Genomic DNA, 6,289 nt, shown 5'->3' on the forward strand with positions numbered 1-6,289 from the left:
GTTTGTTAACAATGATTCTATTAAAATGAATATGTATAATAAAACGAAATTTACAAAAATTATTTAACTACTTTAGAAAGTAATACTTTTACATTTCAGGGTTGGTGTGTCTTCTGTCTTGTCTGTTCATGGACTGAGTGTGATCGGTCTATGTGTAATATGTGTTAGGTTGTGTGCAAGTCAGTGTTGCCAATTGTCAAGTATTTTTTAGTAAGTTTGCGTATATGTTGTTTAAATTGTTCGTGTCTGTTTGGAAATTTAAACTGTTTTCTGTCTTAGATATGTATATCATTTCTAGCACCAGAAATTACATCATTCCTAACACATATTACACACTGACCGATCACACTCAGTCCATGAACAGACAAGGCAGGAGACACACCATCCCTGAAATGTAAAAATATTACTTTGTAAACTAGGTAAATAATTTTTGTAAATTTCATTTTATTATATATATTCATTTCAATAGAATCATTGTTAACAAACTGTAAATATGTTCCACAGCCCTGAAGATGACCTAGTCCCTAGGTCGAATGCTCGGCAAAATAAATTTTACTCGACTGAAATGGCAATTATTTTTTCATCCTATTGAAACAAAAAATGTTACTTCACAGTTTTGTTTCTGTTTGAGAGAGAAGTAATTTAATAAATTACATATAAACGAATAAAGGTTTATTATTATTCCACTATTTATGCGTAAGATAATGTTATAAATTGAAGTTCCATTTCCCAAGAATATTGTGTAACCTTTTATAATTGGAAGTAAGTATGTTAAACAATGCGATTTGTTTTGGAAGGGAAGTTTCAGTTCTTCGAATTGGTAATCCAATTCATCCTTTTCTTTGTACTCTGTTCAGTTCCTTATAAACCGAAAAATATTAAGTTTCATCTTTTTTTTCTTTAATATTTCACAAGAAAATGGTCATACTTGGAAATGTTCATTAACTTTGATGAAGTGCTGTTTACTAGCTAGCTATATTGACCTGGACTAAATCTCTGTAACTAAAATTATCTATAAATGACGCATTAATGTACTGTGGTATAATTTTAATCAAAATGGTTCTACAGATTATTGTAGCATAGGTTTAAGTTAGTGTTTTACATGTGTGAGTGTTTTGGGATTGGTGCTGCTAGCGTTGTGTTTAGTTCTTAGCTGGTGAGGATGGCGGCTTGTTTGGGATCCCCCGTGGGCTCTCTCCAATGTTCAAAATTTAACCCATTAAGGAAAATTTGCATAGGGCCATTTACATAATGCTGCTAAGGTTTTAGGAGAAAGAGGCAGAGAGAAATGGGTATACCGGCGGTATATCGTTTGAGAGTACTGTTGGCCTCCGCCCATACGGGGCACGGAAGAGTGTACGATCTAGTGGGGATAAAATGGGCTGGAAGTTGGGAGGCAATTCAGAAGCTTTATGAAAGTTTAAGTTCCTCTACTTGCTATTTTATCGTTTTCTCTTGCCGCACTCTTTAAGCCGTGAGGGCATTATGAAAAGGAGTCGTAGTGGTGTCTTTTTTTTCTCCTGTTTTATAACATGCCAGCTGTGGAATAGGGCGATGAGTTTTTTTCAAATAGTCAAATAGAGACAGCTGTTGCAAATAAAGGACAGTACTTCTGTCACTAGTCTTTATTCCTGTTCGCTGTTCTTCACAGCATTTTAACGTTTCTTTTTTTTTTGTAATTGTTGTTCTTATAACTTTAATGGGAACATCCGTTACAACAGCAATGTTTAAAAAAAAAAATGTACGCAAGATCCTGAGTCACCATTTCTTAGTGACAAGTTTCTTTCAGATTTAAAGTTATTGTTCCCTTTCTAATATTTCAATAATATTGTCTTTGTATGAATTATGTGTTAAATTAGATTGGATTAGACTAGGGCGGCCTCAAGGCCTACGCCACTGTGAACCCTTTGGATCTATTGTGGCTCCCCTCACTTTAAAGCTCACCCTCCAGACCTGTCCTTTTAATCAGACTCTTGATGCTGGAGAGCGACTCTTGGGTAAAGCTCACAGGCCTTGGTTTTTCCTCCCCGAGAAGTAACATCCTTAGCCACACGAGCCCCTCACACTGACACAACACGTGCAATGCCATTTCCTCCTCTTCCTGACAGAACCTTCAAAGGCTATCATCTGCCAGGCCCATGCGATGCATGTGTTTTCTGAGCCTGCAGTGGCCAGTTTAATAGGCCTACAATTATCCTTATAGCCTTAAGCGGCCTTGACGGATTAATTCTGCAGTCATCCTCGGCGAATAGCCTTTAATAAACTCCTTCGCCGGTCTCTGCCCAGTGGTGGCAAGCCACCACTCCTGAGACCTACTCAGCACCCATAAGTTAATGGTCGCAGTCTTAACACACTTCGGAACCCCAAAACAGGGCTCCATGCCAACAATGTGTCCCGCAGAGCCTTCCCGGGCCAATAAATCTGCCGAATTATGTGCTAGTAAATTACAAAGATATTTTTTAGATTGCCACTTAGAATCTTGAGTTGCATGGATTAAAGTATAATTAATGGGTGACTTTAGAAATCTAATCATGGCCAAAAAGCCTTGATTCTACGTAACACAAAGAGCCCTTAACTAAATACTCAAATATACATTTGTTTATAAAATGAAATGTTTTAGGCAGAACTTTTTTCAGAATTACTTCCATTTTGTTATATTATTATTATGATTCAAGGAGCGTCATCATCTGAGGTTATTGGCGCCCGGAGCTTTTTTCAGTAAACTGATGTCCTCCGGACAGTGTTCTCTCGTTGCAGACAACACAGACCATAAGCGGACCGTGAGCTTTAAGTAGCTTCTAGGAAGAGAAAATCTAAGGGTCAGCAGCTGGATTCGAACCCAGGAATCCAGTACACTATCCGCATAGCTAATCCCTTCCCTATTATTATTTCTATTTATCTATTTTACCCTCGATCAGGCTAGTTTTATGCAGATATATTGTTTTTTTTTAGAAAAAAGTTTTTTCTTAAAATGTATTTTGATATTATTATGGTTGACCTAGTAAGCTTTTCCAGTTTCCGTGTGAAAGAAGTATTTAATTTCCGTTTATATAATATCCTTCTCTCTAGAGGAAACCCATTCTTTCGCATATATAAATATTTTAATATTTAAAAATACAATAATGCTTTTTAAAGGGGAGAATATTTTTGTTCTCTTTTTAACTATAAACTAACCGTTAGGAGCTACTTGCCGCCTGGAGCATGGGCTCACTTTATTTAAATTACATTTTGAACCCATTAAAGGTGGTGGTAAGTTGGTGCTAAAAAAAAAAATGTCATTTTTCATTTAATAAAATGAAGTAAAAAATCTGGTTGGAACCCAAACACGACTTCATTGGTAGCGCAATTTAGCAATGAAATTTGGAAAAATCCACATTAATTCAGTGAAGTTGCATTTCCGCCCAACTGATTTTACCCAATTTGGAATTTCACTTCCACATTTAATTCTTAACCGCATAATATAGGAAATAAGGGTATAAATAACACTGTTCTTTCCAATAAGAAGCATTTTCTTGGGCAAATAATTCTAATTAAAGTTGTAATACTACATCTGGCCAATATTTAAATCCATTTTGAATATCGCGTATGTGCATAAGAAATTTCCAAGCAGATCTTTGGAGTCGTTTTCAAGTATTCAAATAAATTGGCACTTCCGATGCCAACTTGATTTGGACGTAAAGCTTATTGTATGTCCCATGTTGCCAACGTGTCGATATACTATAAGATTTTTTCAGGAAAGAACTACTTTTTTGGACACGGAGAAGCTCAATGCGGATATCTGGAATAAACTCGACTTTTAAGATCCGCTAGATCGAAATGATTTATTATCAAAATAGTTTGTTATCTTCCATATAATATAAATGTCCTTCATCTTCATAATTGAATAGAAGTTTTATTTTTAACATTCCAAATTATTCTTCTGATTTATCTTTATTATACCCTTCATTCTGTGTAATCACTTAAACATGCACTGCACATTAAAATAGAAAATAGACAAAGGTAGTGTTAGTTACTATTTAAATTTGAACCACAAAGTTAGAACAAAATTTGAATCTTCTATTCGTCTAACAGAAGTATTCGAGAGCACAAATAGTTAATAAAAAGTAAATTATTCAACAATAAGTATTGATTTCACTATTGAAGTTTACTGTAGTCCTTTTAACTTGTAGTATAATACTTAAATAGGAAGGGATTAGCTATGAGGTTAGCATACTGGACTCCCATGCGGAGGTCCCGGGTTCGAATCCAGCAGCTGACCCTTAGATTTTCTCTTCCTAGGAGCTTCTTACAGCTCACTGTCCGGTGATGGACAGTGTTGTCTGTAACGAGAGAACACTGTCCGGAGGCCGGCAGTGCACTGGAAAAAGCTCCGGGCGCTAATGACCTCAGCTGTTGATGCGCCAAAAAAAAAAAAAAAAAAATACTTAAATAATTATCTGTCCTAAAAATGTGCATATCTTATCTATTTTATATTCCATATATACACTGTGGGAAGAACACCTAGATTAAGAATGCAGTTAAAGAAAACTATATTATTTAATATTAACCCATATTAATTATTACTTATTATTTTTAACCTTTGACTACTACATAAAGTAAGAATCACTTTAATCGAAGAATGAACTTAAAATCGACGATTTTTATTAAATTTAAATAAAACAGAAATTTACAATCGAGTTTAGGGCTGAATTCAAAATGCCGTTTACATCTGCTTAATATTAATGAAAATTAATTGTGTTGGAAAAAATTATAGAATGGGTGAGTGTTTATTAAATTCCTTTTATTGTAAAGGTTAGGAACGTGACGCCTAATTTGTCCCGTAATAATAGCCCTCACCCCAAATTAAGGGAAGACGAGAGAGTGTGGAAGAGAATAAAAAAGTAAAATCGTATTTATTTCTTGTTTTTCTTTAATACTTTCATTTTCAGAGGCTTGTCAGTTCCGTCACATTTTCAGACTAAATAATTGTTGTCTTTCTTTCTTTTTTGGTAGTAGAGTCCATGTTGGGCCTGGACCTCCACAGTAATGGCTCTCCAAAAGTTTCTATCCTGCGCGTTTTACTGTATGGTTTCCTGACAATTAATTTTTTTATAAGGTAGGAGCGTTAACCCTACGCCTAACCCACCAGGATCTAGGATTTTTAGAAGGTTTTCTGCTATAGCTAAAGAAAGGATTAAACTTAAGGACAGAAACCCTAAAATGTGTACTTATGTCTCAATGTACTGTATTGTTTACTGTACTGGTGAATTCGCATGATGTATTGAGCTCAGGCACCCGTGGGATCGCTGTGCCCAAAGTAATTGAATGCGACAATCACCCCTTGGAGGTAAAATAGTTTTTTTACAGTATGTAATTGCTGTAATATTAATCTTTTAAAATACTTGAATGTAAGTTTCTGATAAAGTTTAACAAATTGTAAGCTCTGTCGATCCAGAACTTAAAACATTGATTTAAAATTTATGAATTTTGAAAAATTAAAGAAAAAAAAAGTCTTGAAGTTAAGAAACTTAGATACCTTTAAATTTAATTAAACTTCTGGAATTTGTGCAAACTTTGATTAAAAAGTTAACAGCAGTTTTTTTTTTTTTATTCAGGATAACTGTCAAAACTTGGAAAGAATCAATTTTAGTAACAATACAAATATTGAAGTATTTTCTGTGTGTCAATATCTAATAAATTTCTCTTTGGAATATAATAGATGCGTTTCAATGGAAAGGATAAGGGCTACGATTGTTTTGGAAATTAGGTGAAGGACTTCCTGGAAAGATGGTGTTACGACCTTTTCCATCAACTAACTTACTATGTAATATAATTGATTAAAAGGGCATATACTATAACCTCTGCCGGTAGTTCTTGCCCTATTTGTTTTCTAATTTAATGCCATAGCCATATATCTTCAAATATGGTTTGTATCTTAACAGTTATTGATTGATTTAGAAGTACAATATATAACTAAAACATTCTGATATTAACTGCAATTATATCGAATCTAATTAACAAATTTTGCTATAAAAATTTTATTTTACTGAACTTTCATTATCCTTAACTAAGTATTGTTCATTACTTTTTCGGTGAATGACTCATTAATCCGGAAGGAAGTAAAGAATAATGCCAATTTCAATCATTATTTTTTATCTTTACCGAGCTTTCGACCTAAGAACTAGTTCATCTTCAGGGCTGTGGAATATATTTTACAGTAGAGTTATAATGAATTTATATAAAGTTAAGTTCACAAAACTCATTCAAAAGTCATGACTGAAATTGGCATTATTCTTTCTTCATCCCTCCT

Source organism: Rhodnius prolixus, unplaced genomic scaffold (assembly GCF_049639745.1).
Source record: "Rhodnius prolixus isolate KJV_2025 unplaced genomic scaffold, Rpr scaffold_4, whole genome shotgun sequence".
NCBI classification, from domain to species: domain Eukaryota; kingdom Metazoa; phylum Arthropoda; class Insecta; order Hemiptera; family Reduviidae; genus Rhodnius; species Rhodnius prolixus.